Source organism: Octopus bimaculoides, chromosome 1 (assembly GCF_001194135.2).
Source record: "Octopus bimaculoides isolate UCB-OBI-ISO-001 chromosome 1, ASM119413v2, whole genome shotgun sequence".
In the NCBI taxonomy this organism is placed as follows: Eukaryota; Metazoa; Mollusca; class Cephalopoda; order Octopoda; family Octopodidae; genus Octopus; species Octopus bimaculoides.
In genome coordinates this window covers 106,910,456-106,929,285 of record NC_068981.1, presented here as the reverse complement: position 1 = coordinate 106,929,285, position 18,830 = coordinate 106,910,456, and the positions used below count along the sequence as shown (strand labels likewise).

General features: G+C 33.1%; 1 protein-coding gene across 12 annotated transcripts in view; it reads right to left on the bottom strand.

The window, feature by feature from the left end:
• Positions 1-18,830, bottom strand: part of LOC106872289 (polypeptide N-acetylgalactosaminyltransferase 1) — a 527,244-nt gene that overhangs the window by 259,103 nt on the left and 249,311 nt on the right. For 11 of the 12 annotated variants that reach the window (XM_014919219.2, XM_052969078.1, XM_052969090.1 and 8 more), the window contains one exon: positions 2,345-2,448. The exons of the other annotated variant lie outside the window; for it this stretch is intronic. The gene's annotated coding sequence lies outside the window, so the exon portion shown is untranslated. The remainder of the gene's footprint in view (positions 1-2,344; positions 2,449-18,830) is intronic. 12 annotated transcript variants of the gene reach the window in all.

Genomic DNA, 18,830 nt, shown 5'->3' with positions numbered 1-18,830 from the left:
GAGGCTCCAGCAAGGGGTGGTGGCGAACCCTACTGTACTCTTTCACCACAACTTTCTCTCACTCTTTCTTCCCGTTTCTGTTGTACCTGTATTTCAAAGGGCCAGCCTTGTCATACTGTGTCATGCCGAATCTCCCCGAGAACTACGTTAAGGGTACACATGTCTTTGGAGTGCTCAGCCACTTGCACATTAATTTCACGAGCAGGCTGTTCCGTTGATCGGATCAACTGGAACCCTTGTTGTCGTAACCGACGGAGTACCAACATAGTGAGTGAGGCATTTCTTTATGCTTCTTTAAATAAAGCATTTAGCAAGATTTTAAGGATTGGTCTCCTGTTGCCTTCTCCAGTGAAATATGACAAATAAAAATTTAATGATACTTTAGTTTACAGTCAAGATACCCATGAAAATAAAAAGTAAATACGTGAGCCAGTGAGGGGATCTCTGCACAAGAACTTAATCTTCTAGAAATAGCAGAAAAATCACTCTTAAAGCCAACCCTACCATTTTAAAAAGATGGAAAGAAAGGCATTAAAAAAAAAATTCAATAGTCATGACCTGGTCTTCGTGGTGGAGGCTACTTTGCGAGTAAACAACAACATTTACAAAACTATTATAATACTATAATGGAATATAAAAAATATCTTCAGGTGGTGACAAAAGATTTTTTTTCCCCACAGTTATACTGTACAATATGATTTAAACTGTTGAGAAATAATTATCTAAAATGGTTTTGTCCAAGTTAATCATATTGCCATTACCAAAGCATATTAACATCTTATTTTTAATTTTTGGAATAGTGACTCTTGAAGCAAGTAAAGCTATTAATAATAGTATGTAAATATTAAGTTGAAATATTCTTTTGGATAGAAAAAGAGGAAGGCTGCTTGTGAAATATGAACCCACATCTCCAGTAAACATGAGATGCATTCTATTTAGACCAAAGTAATCCTTCACGTATTTCTATCCATTTTACAAACTTTATTACAAGTGAAAGGTTTTTTTTAACCCAATATTTACATGTTATTATTTATAGCTTAATATGCTTCAAGGCACTCTATTCCAAAAATAAATTATATCATGTCCTAGAGGTTCTAAATTTTTATGGCATCAACATCTCATTTTATTCTTTCCCTTCCAAATCAAAGATAAATGGTATGATTTTAAATATTTTGTAGATATGACTTTTCTTTTTGTTGTTAAAGTATCTTGCCAAAGAACACACTACAATGATTTACATGCAAATATCAGTACATGACAGTGCACTCCAGGTCTCAGAACCTGGTCAGTGCTTCCAACTTTTAAAAATTAATTTTCCTCTACAGTAACACATCCGTTTCTGCACTCATTCTTGATTACTTTCTCTCTTCCTCTACCCTCTGGATAGGTAACCAAGTATCTCCTTTACATCAGCACACCTGTTTCTGTCCTCATTCTTGTTACCTCTCTCTCCCCCTCTCTTTCTCTCTCTCTATGGCTGGGTAACCTCCTCTATAGCAAGACACCTGTTTCTGCCTCTCTGTCATACTCTAACTTTTCATCATCTGACACAAGTTCACCTCCTCCAATGCCCTCTCCCCTCTCAAAATTCCTTGTCTTGCAAGTTACTTGGTGCTATGTAAAAAGTATCCAGTCCACACTGTGAAGTGGTTGGCATTGGAAGGGCATCCAGCTGTAAAAACCCTGCCAAAGAAGACACAATAGCCTAGAGTAGTTTTCTACCTGGCTGACTCCTGTCAAACTGTCCAACCCATGCCAGCATGGAAGGCAGATGTTAAACGATGATGATAATGATGATTCAGTGACTAAAAGATTAAAAGGGCTATTCTTCTACTGGCATGATTGAACAAGACAGAAAAGTGTGTAATCTCTTATTATATTGAAATTTCAGACATGTTAAATAAATGTTCATACAAAAAATAGGGGAAAACTTATCATGTAATGTTGACTCTGTACATTAGGACAGCTGACATAGGATTTGAGATTGTGTACATTTTCTGATTTTATTGACATAAGAGGCATAAGTAAAGAAAATAGTAGCATCTGGAAGTTGTATTTGGAACCCAGACACACCATTAAGAGCATATCTCTATTTAATAATTTACAAAAGTCTACATAATGATCAGGCATAAGGTAAATTTTTGTAGAGAAAGCCTATGATCAGTTAAAACAAACTTAAAATAAATTTTTTAAATGAATACCGACACAAAAAGAATCCCTATATCCTGCATTTTATCTAGTCAGTTTAATTAGCTTATTCATCTTCAAATTATAATCAGACTTTAGGTAAAAAATCAAATCCAAGCTGGTGATTTCAAAAGATGCTATATTAAACAATGCTTACCATCTATATGATGAAAATTAACAGCTGGCAACCAATTCTGATAATTCATTCATTCTGTCAGTCTCCTGCTGACTAAATTGGAATCTTTCAACACAGAAGGATTTCTAATAAGAAAAAATAGAAAAAGAAAGCATAGTTGGTTAGGCACCATAAAATTAACTGTTAATTCAGCATTGTGATAATAAGACAGGGAACAATTTTCTTGCTTCCTTAATATATAAATGAATTCCTAGTCATCACAAAGAATACTGTTGATTGTCACACTACTGCTGTGCATTAATACTTATGCCAAGTCTATTCATTTAGCAAACTAGTGATTGACATTTTATGTTACTATCAATTTGGCAAGAACCATGTTAACAGTTGAAGAAATATGATAGTGAAGAGTAAAGCATATATAAACACAAACAGGCAAAAATGGAAGCGAAGATGAAATCAAACTTAGAGCAATTTCAGAGAAACAAATGACATAGATATCCAAACAGTTTGATGAGTCACAGAAAAGAGGAACAAAAAAAAAAAAAAAAAAAAAAAAAAAAAAAAAAAAAAAAAATAAATAAATAAATAAATGAATAAATAAGTAATGAAATTCATCAATGACAAGAAAGAAATTACTATTCATCAGATATATATCAAGAATAAACCGTTGATACAAGTCATACTGACTTCTCACATTAGTACAATGCATCAAATTTGAAGTAGAAAGATATAGGAGATGAACTTCAGTGCACTACTGGCACTATTTCATTGTTTTGGGTATGCACATGCACATATATACATGATGAACATTTACCAGTTTCTGTGTACCAAATTACATCATGGGGCATTGGTCATCTGGTAGCTACGGTAGAACACACCAGTGTCCATGCCATGGGAATCAACTCTCGACCATGAGATTCCAACACAAACTACTTAATCACATGGCCGTGCGTGCAGCACTCCTCCCTCTCTCTTTCCACACACACACACTGTATGAGTATGAAGTCCTAATAAATTACAAAATTCCCCAGCATCACTTTGTGTGATATTAAATTGCTTATTAATAATAAATGATAAATCGCCTTTGTGTATCAACTATTGAATCACACAGGCTTAATAACCAAGTAAGCTATGGGATATTATACTTAGTAATTCTCAATTTAATGAGGTGTACTTTTCTTCATCCTATGTCAGAGCATTTTGAAACATTTACATAAGTGATGACAAAGAAAAGCCAATGAAACAGGAGAAAAGTGAATTAATAAAGGATTTCATCAGCAACAAATTATAACAGCACAAAACAATGCAAATGAATAGCATAATACTGAAAAAAAAAAAACGTTTTTAATTCTTATAAAAACAAATTACTAAAATGTTAACATGTTTATAAAATTGATGTCTTTTTTACATCTTCAGACAACCAAATTTAGTTCAGCTTAACTAAAAGCTATTTATTTCTATTGACTTATCTTTGACATAGGCAAGAGTTTCAAAATGTACTGACAAAAGACAAAGACAAGTACACTGTCTAAAGCAAACAAGTAACAGATTGATTATAATCAATGAAAGCATATCTTCATGTAATTTTATGAAAATATGCTTTCATTCGACTTAAGAAATCACCACTCTCTGAACTGAATAACACAATGTAAAATGATGGGCCTAAGAATATAGGTCAGAGCAAAAATAGAATGGACGATATCATAAAAGGAAATTGGCATTCAATCAATTTTGGAATGAATTTAGATACAATCTACAAACAAAAATAAAACAAAATCGAAACAAGATTGCTAGCATTTTTACAGTTTACCTCTTGTATTTGTTCGATATGTTAAGAGTTACAAAAGGGAGTTTAGAGTTACAATATTGCTTCTTGTAATAGAAGTGTATTACAGTTTTCATAAATAGACTTTAGTCAAGCTACAGTAGACATTAATGAAATTGTTATTGAAATGCATGAAAATTTTAGTGAGTGCGTGTATAATCAATACCTATAAAAATGTGCAGTGTGTGTGTGTGTGTGTGTGTGTGTGTGTGTGTGTGAACACACATAAGTAAAAGTAAGTACATGTCATACATTTTAATTACTCATTTGAAGCTGATGGTTCATTGTGTCATTATTTCAAGTTTCTTGCAAATAGGAGTGATTATATGTATATGTCGTGTACATGTAGAAACATAGACACATACACACACACACATATTCTCATACATATATGTGTTTTTGTCTTGAGCAAGACACTTTATTCCACAATGCTCCAGTTCACTCACCTGTAGAAATGAGTTGTGACGTCACTGGTGCCAAGCTGTGTTGGCCTTTACCTTTGCCTTGGATAACTTCGGTGGCATGGAGAGGGGAGGCTAGTATACATGGGTGGCTGCTAGTCTTCCATAATCAACCCTGTCCAGACTTGTGCCCCAGAGGGTGCTTTCTAGGTGGTCATTTATGTAAGAAGGGGGGGGTCCTTCTATACACACACAGATATGTGCACATGCACCCGTGTGTGTGTGTCTATTTTTTTTCACTTGTTTCAGCCATTAAACTGTGGCCATGCTGGCCTTGAAGAATTTCAGTTGAACAAATTGACACCAGTACTTTTTATTTTATTTTTTTTTAGTGTATCAGTTTCTTTCGCAAAACTGCTAAATCACTGGGGCGTAAACACACCAACACTGGTTGTGAAGTGGTGGTGGTGGGGAGTAGGTGAGCAAACACAGACACAAATTCACACACGACGGGCTTCTTTCAGTTTGTATCTATCAAATCTGTTCACAAGGCTTAGGTCAGCCTGGGGCTATAATAGAAGACAACCAAGGTGTCACACAGTGGGACTAAACCCAGAACCATGTTGGTTGGAAATAAACTTCTTACCACACACCCATGCCTGCACCTCTCTCTCTCTTTATATTTATATATATATATATATATATATATATATATATATAAATAAATTATTAGCAATGGAAGCAGCATTAATACCAAACAATAATCTTTATATACAACTTAACATGGATGTCTTGTTTGAACATTGGATGCTGTGTTATTAGCCTTGAGGGAGTCACTCCTATAGGCGCTTGGTGCATAAAAGCACACACAGATCAAAGCAGATGAGAACCGTCTATCATGAGCACTGGAATTCCCATATCACATGATTTCATTCTATTGGAAATCATCAGTGGGAAGCATTTGGTCACTGTATAGTGGGCAAATCTTACAGTTATGATATATAGAATACCTTCATCATTTTAAACACTGCTGTCACAAAAAGCCAGCGGATTTGTTAAAAATTAATTATTGGTGATGGAAGCAGTATCAATACCAAAAGGTAATCTCATCTGCTACAATAAATATCAGTGATAGATGAAAATGCAGCCCAGCAGCTAGATACATTTCAGTCTATTTGAGCCACCCACATGCCTCTGATATAACATTCACTGATGTAGCAAATAACTGCTTAACGGATTAAAACTCTGGTATATGCAATTGAGGCAACATTTAATTTTTTTTAAATCATCTCTAAGTCATAATATGCATACACTTTTGATAGGCCAGTTACTGGGGTATTTGTCCTGAGAGAATATCTGTTTTAGACTTGCTGTGTTAAAAATATGATTAATGGATGACAGTTGAAGAGTGTATATACATTTACACAGCTGGTGATTTGTATCTATGTATACGTGTTTTTGTGAGATTAGATACATACATGCACATATACAAAAGAGAAATTCAGTTAGAGGCAAAAATAAATTAAAAAGATACAATTTTGTCTGGCAAAACAATTGAAACAATTTACACAATTAGAAGGAAAAAAAAAATGAAATTAAGTATGAAAATTTCAATATAATTTTCTGTTGTGTACAGTCATCACATTGTTGAATTTGGTTACTACTAATGTAACAATTTCAGCAGTGAAAACGTAAAATTACAGAAGACTGAAATTAAGGCAACACATGAAGGGTGTTGTTTCTAAGTATAAAGAACTAGTTAATAAATCTCATTAGACAAGTGCTATTCTTACTTTATATTATATTATACTATACTATATTATATAAATATATCATCATCATCATCATTTAATGTCCATTTTTCATACTGGCATGGGTTGGACAGTTTGACATGGAGTTGGCTAGCAGGGAACTGTATGGACTCCAACTGTCTGTTGTGCCATGATTTCTATGGCTGGATTCCCTTTCTAAAACTGACCACTTAACAGAGTGTGTTGCGTGCTTTTTACGTGTCACTGTTACAAGTGTGCTACGCAGCACTGGCACAGGCGCTTTTTAAGTGCCATGGGTGTTTTTTAAGTGGCCCTGGTACCTGAAAGGACAAGTCTGTTTGTGTAGAAGACAACAATTTTACTTAGCTTGATGTGTCCTATCACGTACAGCACATTGCCACATCAATATGGCAATAAAAATAATTATTATTGGGTCATCCCATAAATAATGCGTTTTTTTTTTATACTCCTTTTTTATTCTTCAAAATTCAGATAAACAAAGTTCTTTTTTGATCTAAAACATATTCTCCTTCATTTTCTACAATGCATTTTCATCTATCTGGTAGACTTGCAAGGCCCCACTTACAAAATTCCCTTGTCTTTGATGAAAAATACTCCTTCTGTACTGTTCTGACCTTGTCTACAGAATTCATGTTTTCCATCCAAATAATTCTGAAGACTGCGGAATAAATGATAATCAGATAGGGCAATGTCCAATGAATATGGTGGGGCATTGTTTCCCATTCAAACTGCTCCAGTATTTGGAATGTCATCCTCACAGTATCTGATTGAGCATTATCCTGATGGAAGAACACTGTCTTGAAATCAAAGATGGTCATTTTTTCTTCTTGCACTGACTTAAGCTACTCAAGCTGCTCACAGTAGATCTTTGTTATCATATGGTTTGGCTTTAAAAGTTCAAAGTGGACTAAACCTTCCATATCCAACCAAACAGATAACAACACCTTACGTGGGTGAAGACCTTCTTTAGCTAGTGTTTCTCCTTTCCTTACCCACTGTCTTCAGTATTTTTATAGAGAACCCATTTCTCATCACCAGTCATTATTCAGTTCAAAAAAGGTTCATTCGTGAGATGTGACAGAAAAGAAGAGCACGTATTCACTCTCTGGAGCACGATTAGACTTGGAAAGTTTGTGAGGAGCCCACTGACCCAATTTGCTGACTTTTCCCATAGCATGCAGGTGTTGATGAATGGTTGAATAACCAAATCCACGCTTCTCTGCTAGTTCCTCAACAGTTATGATGGGATTTTGTTCCATCAGGGTTTGCAAGATGTCCTTGTCGAGCTCTACAGATCTTCCAGGACAAGGCTTGTCTTCTAGGCCGTAGTTTCCAGCTCAGAATTTCTGGAACCACCATTGACACTGGCTTACATTTATTGTCTGATCCCCATATACTGCATTCCTCACACTTGTGTTGTTGCCTTTATTGAACTCATAAAGTAAAATATGCCAAATATACTCACTTCCATTACAGTTTTATAAAAATAACTATTAAAATCGAACTGTACTCTTCAAAACTTGCAATAAGAATAAGTACAAGGTAAAATTACTACCTGCTTTTATAGCAAGTTGATGCAGATAGTTTATCCCATCTACCTCTGACTTTTAGTTCATGCAATTGAAAAAACCTCATTATTTATGGGATGACCCAATATAAGCTTAAAGCTTATAGGCATTCACCATGTATTCGCGAAAGAAAATAGTCTAATATGGAAGCATATAAGCCCTCAACAGAAAAAGGTGGTTATTAGTATGTGTGGGAAACGAATCCACAGCTCTTATATTAGGATAAGTGTGCTAACTGATTGCACCAAACTACCCACTCACTTCTTCCCTGTTAGATTTAAGAACTATAATTTTATAGTGTTGTGTAAACAAACAAACCTGTGCATATTCAGCGTTAAATGAAGAAAAGTGTTACTAGCAAAAAATTCTGTAAATAATAATAGTTACAAGCTTAAAGCTTATGTGTTCACTGTGTATTGGCTAAAGAAAAGACTCTAATATTGAGGCATATAAGCCCTTGATGGAAAAAAAGTGGGTATATATATATATATATTAGCAGTCATACATTTCCATCTGATGAGTTTGTGTCTGCTCATAGGCATTTAGCAAAATTCACATTAGCAACAAAATTTGAAGTCAAATTCTTTAAATTATTTCGAAACCCTATAGTTTAAAGATTGCCATCTGGTATAGATGATATAAGAATAACTATCTTTGTATGCAAAACCGCCCACACAAGAATTTACTTTCCCTCAGTCATCACTTGTAACTAATAATGAACAAGGTTGTCAAAGCATTATTAACTGAAATGATGCTTCAGTAAATCTATTCTAATATGTTCTATGTATCAAATCCTACTACTAAATAAGGTGGAGAGAAGGATATAGAACTGCTAAAACTCCTGGAAACTAAAAATCAATTTCTATATTTCACTGCTGTAGAATAAAATGTCCGATCAGAAGAGATTCGAGAACATCCTTTTGATGATACTTTGTAACAATGTTTGTACTTTCAGCAAAATATTACGATACTTTTGTTTCACCCTTCTTGAGCTATGAGAAAAATCTGTCTATGATGAAAAGGAAGTCATGAAACACTATTGTTCTTCATTCCTTTGATATATTTCCAGCAAGATGATGTTTATGATAGGAGCAGCTTATCAACTGAAGGAAGACATATTTCTGGATAACTACTATGATTGATACAAAATTAGACGACACACACATACACACACAAATATTATTTATCTAAATACGATCATTGTCTTTGCTGTTTCATTCCAACAATCAAACACAGAAAAAATACTTTCAACATCAAATACTGCATTATATAGTAGAAATCTGCCAGTGTTGGTAGCTGTTACTTTTAAAAGAGGTACATCAACATATATTCTATCTTGAGGACAGAAAACAAAGAACACTATTTGGAAAGTAATTTACAATCTTCTACCTTATGCCAATTGTTGAGACAGTTGAGGAAGTTTACTATTAAATAATAAAAATACGAAACCATATCTTAATAGTTTTCAGGATATTTTTAATTTCACACAATTGTAATATTTATGAGAAGAAACTTGTTTTTACTTCACATTGTTATTATATGGCACAGATATATACTATAACATGACATGATTAAATTTAGACACATAAGTGAAACAGCAGGAGATACAAAGATGTTGAAAGCCCTTCTGATATTGACTGAAGATATCACAATGTCTGGAACCTTTTGGCATCTTTAGTAGGCATTTCAGTGTTACAAGTACTTTGCCTATTAGCCTATATGCTTTGTCTGAGTGGGGCAACAAGAACTGAATAGGCCTTTGCTTACACAAGGAAAGCATCTATAGTCTCTTGTCAGCCACAACCACCTCAAGCTGATCTCAGTTGCCATGGTTTCCTCCAGGTCTTTGAGTTCCAAATCAATCTTGTGTAAGAAATAGCACATTGATCTTGCAGGGAAACAATGACATCCAATTTCCTTGGTGAATGAGATTACATGCCGCCCTTTGGAAAGAGCCTCATTAACCAAGTCTAGGTATTTGCCTTTCTTCAGTTATGCAGCGATATTCCTCTGTTGCTTCTCAGCCCCTCGGCACTATAAACTTAGTCTTTCTCCCAGCATTGGCACTGCTTTAAACTCCTGATGCTACAATTACCAAATCCTAACCATCCATGACAGACTACCACAACAATCCCCTAGTGATTCCAGTATGCTCTGCTTCCTTCACAGCTTCCTGGAGCTTTCACTTCTTGTCACCTTTTATCATCTTATGTATGTGTCTAACTTTTTCAACCCAAAATAGAAGCAATGTACTGACAGCTCTAACCTTAGCCCTTTAGTGTTCAGATTAATCTGTCAAATGTAATGCTTATTTCTTCATGTTAGTTTGAATTATTCAGGTTCAAGAGGGGTGTCCACAATATTTGCTTGCAACTTTGTTAATTTTTAGCATACAGATTTGAAATTTTGTCAGTGGGTGCTTATATACCAGTGGTTTATAGTCATGTAATTTTAACTATCTTTCTGATTAAATTTGACTTTTATGGACAGGTAAATTTAAATAACAGCTGTAAAAACAATAACATTATGGATAAACACTAAAATTGAAATTCTTAATGCATCTTACCTGTTTGATTTGTAACTAAAATTATCCCAGATGTCAACTGCCAACAATTTTGCCACTTTTCAAGATGAGGTACATTAATTTGAATTAATTAAAATACAGGTATAATTGGCAGTAGATTTTATTCTTTTTTTATATTCCATTCAAACATTTTCATAGAAAATAAAGTACAACCAGTGGCTATGTACTCTATGTATCTAATAAAAAAAAGCTCATCAACAGGTGAGGCAAAGGTGAATACGGGTGTGTAACATACTGAAAATTGATGTGAATTTCTCACTTTCACATATTATTTGTAATAAAATGAAAGAAATATATCAAAAGGATGTGTTATAATACTATTCCACATATACAAAAACAGCCATACCAACAATCCAATAATACTATTCAACATATACAAAAACAGCCATACTAACAATCCAACATACCTCCATCATCCAGCTGCCCCACAGATATCATTATGGTTTCAACACCTAGGTGGTGCCATTCAATCTGGCAGTGTCAACAGCACTAAAATAAGTGTTGTTTTGGAAACAAAGAAACCACAACTTTCAAACACATTTACCCTATGTACAACCGTATCGGTAAACAAATTCAATAAGTAAATTACAGCCAACTCCTAAATACAATAGTTTGACATAATGCTGGAGATATATGGATCACCATACCTTATATCAGAAGTCCAGTAGTTCCACAGTTGAGGAAGCTGCTTGATGCCAAACAGAATGTTTATAGTAAAAAAAGCTTGCATTTCAGCAGTATCAGTTGGCTTCCATAGTGGATTGGGTCTTCCGTGAATAGAAATTATGTGTTGAGCATATTTATTTGTTTCCTCATAAAAACTTTCTGGTAAAAATAAATAGTCCAATGGTTGAGCATTGAGGGGTAGTTTGTGTTGTGGACTAGTCTTTTCTGAGAAATCAGGAATTGTGGTTGATGTAGTAATCTTCAACCATGCTGCCGTACTGTTTTCAATATTATTTTCATCACTTTCATTATCGAAATTTTCCTTGTGTGACGAAAATTCATATATATCAATATCAGATTTGTCCAAAGACGTATCACTCTTGTTTTTGTTTATATTTTGTACATCATTAAGAGTAAAACCTTCAAAGTTATAATTGCCATATTGTTAAAGACTAAGATATACACTTCTCTTCAAACATTGAAAAAACCAAGAAGTCTTAAAAATTTCATGGTATTTTTACTTGAAAAGCTTTATCTTGCACTATCTAAAAGCTACAAGAATTCAATAATGTGATTTGTTTATTTTTTTAGTGATTTTGTAGAGGAAGCATTCATACAGAATAAATTTATGAGCTTCTATGCCACAAAATACTGTTAAAATTTTTTTTTTTTTTGCTAGAACTTTCTTGTTTGTTCAAATAATCATATCTGTAGTCATTTTTAAGTGTCAAAACACTAGCTTCTTCATTCAGCACTGAGACAACATAAAGTAGTGCCAAATCCAGTCATATCTGTATGGCTGGATTTGGCCAGTTCAAACAAATAAAGGGAAATTATTTTTGGTGTGAACACTAAAGGGTCAGTGGCTTTAAAGTCTTTTACCATCAATGGAATTTTTAAGTGGAACACAATTTCTCCTTTAATTCCTTATGAGTCATGGAGTATAGGTCACTGTTGTTTGGATATCATACTGTATTGGAAACACATCCACTTTAAACCTCTTGAAGAGATGGCTACTGTTAACTGCTCTGAACCAGTTGTTCAGTTGGGTCATAATGTCTTTGATATTGCCAACACAAAATAAATGTAAAATAGAAATGTACACATCATTATTTTGATCCTTGTTACTTTGTGTGAGTATACCAAATTAATTCCAGATTGGCAAGCAACAAACAAATACTAGCAGATGTTTGCTGTTTCTCTTTAGGAACCTAAGTTCCTGTCAGATTTCGGATAACAAAGGAAGTATCTAACACTGAGAAAGTGAAACTGATTGTGTCTGATAGCCCACAGATATCACTTAAAGCTGGCATGTCTTTATAGCACAAAGTATATAGGGAGAATTTGTTCTCTGAGAGAAGTTCTCTTGCAGCCAGTATTTGTTATTGTGTGCAGGAACATATCAGTAATGAATGTACACATCATTATTTTGACCCTCAATACTTTGTGTGTTCATACTGAAAATACACACTGTAACTAGATATAATTACAAAGTTTACAAGCAGATTTATATATATATAAACATACACATATATTCTATAGCTTAACACAGTTGTTAGAGTAGATGTTTTTGACCAGCTATTTACAACAACTTGTAAACTAAATTTACTGGCCATAAAAACATAAAAACATCAGTAATCCTCATAAAATGAATAAATTATATAATAAACTATATAGTTAGCAAATCAATTTCTTATTTGAGAGAAATGTAGATGGAGAAAATATGTTTATATATTTAATGTTACATTTTCTAGACAGCTCACTGTTACATTTTGAAATCATTGTATGTTATAGACAAGTGTACAAGCTTTTTGAAATAGATTGTTTGCAGAACAGATTGAAAAATATATAATATAAGACTCTCTTGTAGTGGGTGAGGAAAACAAAAGGATGATGCCTTACAGAAATATCATCCATCATTATTCTATTATGTTCTTTTTTCATGCAGGCATAGGCTGGATGGTTCAATAGCCTCTGAATCAGTTCTTATTAGAATTAAAGCACTCCTTCTCAGTTTTGGCATGATTTCTTTTGCAGGATGCCCTATCAAATACCAATCACTTCATAGAATGTACTAAGTGCTTTTTTTTTAATCTTTTCTTCCACTTAAAAAAAAAATTATTACATTCAGTACTAGAGAGATTGTCATGCCTTTGACAAGACCAAAGAGTCTTTTTGACCCCAATCACTTTTGGTGATGTCAGTATAAAGCTGCTTGGCAGCAACTTTATGGTGGCATCACCAAAAGTAGGGTTACTTTGTACCCCGTAGGATTACAGAATCTTTACTTGCTTAGAAGTTGAATATATGAGAACAACAGTGACAGAAGAATATCCAGGATGACTGAGAGAGGGAACTAATAATGTGATGGTAAGAACAGAGGAACTAAGATGAGAGGGCAATAAAAAAGAATAGGGTAGGAAGAAAGTGATTGAGAGATAAGCAAGATAAGCAATACAGGTATTGACGATAGAGATATTTGTGATAGGTGTGTCAGTGATAATCATCATCATCATTACCTTTAATATTTTTCCATGGCCATGAACAACATCGCTTATTTGATGATGATGATGCCTATTTACAACTATAATGTGACGTCAAAATAAGGGCACACACACACAAAGGGTTTCTTTCAATTTCTGTCAACCAAATCAGCTTACAAGGTTTTGATCAGCCCAAGGCTGTAGTAGAAGGTCAGGAACTCCAAACTGCCAATGCAAATCAAAATCAAGCTGTTCATTGCAACTGTCGAATCAGTGCTATTATATGGCATAAAATATGGACACTGACAAAGAAATTATCAAATGGGCTAGATAGCTGCTACACAAGGATGCTACAAATGGTCCTAAATGTGAAATGGCAGCAACAGATGACAAGTTGAAAGTTAGCAAGAAGATCAGGCAAAGATGGCTGTGACTATTTGGTTACTGCATGAGTCATCCTGGAATGGAAGCATCCAAATTAGTCTTTTGGAATCCATATGGCGATGTAAGAAGAGGAAAATACCATCACACTTATATGAACAAGTTGATCACAACACTGGCCTGGAATGTATCAAAGAACTCGAGGCAATGATGTTTGACCAAGAAATGTGGCAAGTGGACGTTGTTGTTGCAGTCTGGGTTGGTACCTGGTCATGATAATAAATAATGTAATGGGACTGAACCTGAAACTACGTGGTAGTGAAGCAAGCTTCTCAGCCAAGCATTCACAATACTAAATTCACTGAAGGGGAGAGAGAGAGGAATGCAGAAGTGCAGCTTAGCAAGACGAATGTCCCATGATTTTTATGCAGGTATGGGATTTCAGAAAAATGATTTCTAAAGCATATAATCATTGCCACTAACCATAGTGACAATGGTTGACAATTTTAGAATTGATTGAATTACTTATCAGTATTTATACTTAACAGAGAGGAAAAACAAAAGAGTTAGATAGGGTCCAGGAAGAAAGAGGGAAAATATATTTTGTCTAGTTGCTGAATCGTTTTATGAAATGAAAAACTAAACTAAGGAGGGAACCTTTACATGGTAACTCAAACTGTTAGGAATTGTAACTAAATCTTTCTCAGACAAATTAGGTAATATAACTTAAAATACACTATGCCTTACAAAAGAAAACATGACTTTGATCATGAGTGTATTTGATCATGGTTGACCTTGGGCTACACAACTAGAATTGAAGAAGTGCAAATATTTTCAGGAGAACAGCTGTTCAATCTTAATATTCTGTTTTAGAAGACAAACAAGATATAATCAATTTATATTGACTTTTGGTCACAGCTGAATATTTCAAGTGCTACTAATAAAAAAAATTCTTCTCGAACAGTTTTTAATCTATTGAGTTCAAGTGTAGGGGGAGCCACTTATTATTTCAAAGTATACATGTGACAACTTATTGAATATTATTACCAGATAAACAATAATTAGATCTTGCAGTTACTATGTAGAAATTATTGTTGTTGCTGAGTATTAATTGGCCTATGCCAATAATTAGGCATTTAGCATCTAATATCTTAAACACAAAGATTTCAATCAATTATCATTATCAGCTTTCTGACATTTTGAGCTGCAGCAACGGCTGGGTAAAGTATATGTTATAACTGCTACAAGGAAGAATAACATTTGACATGGCCTGGTCCCCACACCCCGCACAGGAAGGATACAATAAATAGATGATCAGCTTCCATTTACCACAAACCAATAAATCTTATAGAACATCACCTGTGTCTACTTAAAGTAGAGATATGTCATCCTTTTATGTTCATAAATGTTTAAAGAATTACTGCAATATCATATGAAGCATCTTACTGCTGATTTCTGTCTTTTTCCTGAAGTGCAATATTAGACATCACAAAGAGGAGATATATATATATATATTCCATATCTGCCAATGCTTACAAACAAGTGTTCCTTAGTTAATTTTCTATCTATACAGCTAAGTTATACATGATATGAGTTTCATATACATACAATTCAGATAGGTGTAACAGTACCGAACACCAAGCATATAATTCTATTACAATCATAAGAACAAGCCAGCTAAAATTATTAACCCTATTTCCCTTACACACTGAGTCCTAAAAGAGAGAAGATACTTTGGATAAGGCAACTCTACATATCTATTATTTGAGAAAAAGAGAGGATGGCCGTGAGTGGAAAACTTTTGATCATAGCTTTACTCAGTGAAAGCTGATTCAGGACTAAACAACAACTATCAGAAGATTGAAATAGATTCACAAAATTCACACAAGCTTCCATTACATGATCACGAGGAAACATAGCAAGGATGACGAAATTTTTTTGTCAATAAATAAACTGATATTGAAAACTGAACAATTTAATAAAACTGAATAAAGATTGTTTTGTAAAAATATTCTATGAAATCAAATACACATTCAAAGCAATATAATGTACATATATTAGCAATATTATTTATTTAAAGGCAAAAGCAATCATATTAAATAACTATTACTTAATCTAACATAAATATTACATTTAAACAGTGCAATTTCTGGCATTAATTAGAGAACTAAAGTTTTGAATAAATATTTAAGAAAAACAATAGTGCCATGTTACTCTCCCATGATTACCTGATTAATGCTATCAAGCAGTAAGCAACAACCTTATATATGCTAATAAAGATAAGTTCAAACAAAATTTAATGGATGGGTTTCTCTAATATTATATAATCAACATGTTGAAATAGAGCAGACTGAATATTTGAGTAATTACAAAGGTAAATTAGATATTTAAACAGTAATTAAAACTCCATATTTCTGTACAAAGATGTCACATCTACTTGAGTAAGAACAAAAATTCATAATGTAAACTTCAGTTTGAGAATCTGCATAGTTTCATAGACAAAAAAATATTACACAATGTAATTCACCATTTTGTATGCTTGTTGTATAGCATCACACTGTTCCGCACTCAAAATTTGTTCAGTTTATGTATACCTTTCATCCTTCCAGAGTTGGTGGTAAAAAAAATCCATCAGAGAATTCAAACTGACATCAACACAAACCCACAAATCTTTAACCACATGCTCAGTCAAAAGAGACCAACATTTCAGTGGCAAAATTTTCACAAAAAATTAATAAAAAACAAAGAAACAATAGTTTTCAGCATTAAAGAGGAGTCATTCATTTATATCTTCAATTCATAGTACACAATTACTCAAAATGTTCATTGTATCTTTGTACTGTTGCAATGGTAGGGCTAGCAGTGTTATGCTGAACATGTATGCATGGAAGTAACAATTTTTAGATACTAAATGACATGATGATTTCATATATTAAACATCTCTTCATTCTACAATAAATAGTTAGACAGGATAGATGAGACAAGCTCAATCTCCATGAATCAAGAAACTGTCAGTAAAGAAGACCAGGAGTAAATTAGTTTAACCCCGATACACTGGAATATGAGATTAATCAATTCCATCATGCCATCAAAGATACCAAAGGTGTATCATTACTGAACATACATAAAACATACATTAAAAATGAAAAATAAAGGAGAATCATTGCATATCCATATGAAAATTATGGGAGAAAGCAGTCAATAGGTTTTGGATTTTCGATATTACATTTTATCACCATCAACATCATCGTCAGCTTTGTAGTGTAGATATAAATCTATTTGCAAAGAAAAAAATTATTTACTTTTTATTTATTTTTATTATATTTATCAATAAATTTCCTAGTGAGAATATCTTTCAAAATCATATGTACAAATAAATACATCACATTTTATTAAAGAAAAATGCATAAACCCATAAATCTTCAGTGCTTTCTTTTTCTAGTCTTTATCAAGCAAATTTTAAAATGGAATACACACACACACACACTGTTGCCTAACATATTCTTGAAATGAATTGTCCTTCTTTCAGCAGTGAACATCTGACAACTAGCTATATTATACTAGATTGAAATATGCAGCCTTTACACATGCAGATGCACATAATTCATTTTTTTTTTTTTTTTCAAAACCTAAAGAATCAGCTTCTTACATGCATGTAATTCTAAAAGTCAAGAAATGCAGTTTCAAAAGAACTGAAAGGATCTTTTAAGGGGATTCATGACAATTATCATAAGAATTTTAATGAAGTCAGGTGAGAATTTTTTTAAAATGCTGTAAATTTAATTTTGTATAGCAAGAATGCTATTTAAATTTGAATAATATATTTCATTATAGTGATTATGTAATTAAAAAAAAGGACTTCATGAAGCCAGAAATATATTTAACCTAATTAGGTTAAACTACATTATTTTATTTGATGTTTCTGATGTACTAATTAGCATGTAAATGTAAAATTAATGAATTAGCTAACATTTAAAGCCTTCATTAAAATCTTCAAGCAAAAAGGAAAAAGAACATAAAAAGTAAGATAAATTATATAATTCCTTATTCCATTTGATTGAGGTAAAAAAAACTGGAAACCTGTTTCAAAAGTATAAAAGATCAGAAGTATTTAAAATATATATTGAAAATTTAACTTAGAAGCTTGTCTTGACTTGAAGCTACGAACTGCTATTTTTATTTAATTGATTTGTAATTATAATATCTTTCATATGGAATAATACTTTATCAACGTTACTTTACAAAAATTGCTATGCACAAGTCAGTCAAAAAAGCAAAAAACATTGGTACATATGTTGTCTGACACAGCCTCTCAACTTACCAACCTTGGTCAAACTATCCAAAACCATGCCAGCAAGGACAATAGACGTTAAATGATGATGATAAAAGAAGGGTCACAATTATTATATCTACACATTATGGATGAATAAACAATGCATTTTGAATGAAAATGTGTCAGAATTTTATGATAGGCAGTTTATTTTAAAGCTCCAAGAAGTGGTTAAGACAGAATAGTAAACCTCAAAGATGTGATAACACAAGCTTGATGTGCATTTTGTTGTATTACAGTCACAATCAAATGTACAATGATATGGAAAAATGGGTGCTAAAATGATAATGGTTATCCTAATTAGAAAATCAACCAATCAAAGAACACTTCAAATTAACATATTGTACAATAAGCTCAGCAGTAAAAGCCTGCACTTCATTGTTTGACTGACAAGCTATACTGGGTCATTTTCCTGAATTGGAATCCTACCAATGTTCTATTAATTTTATATTGCTATCCATGATCCAATTCTCTGA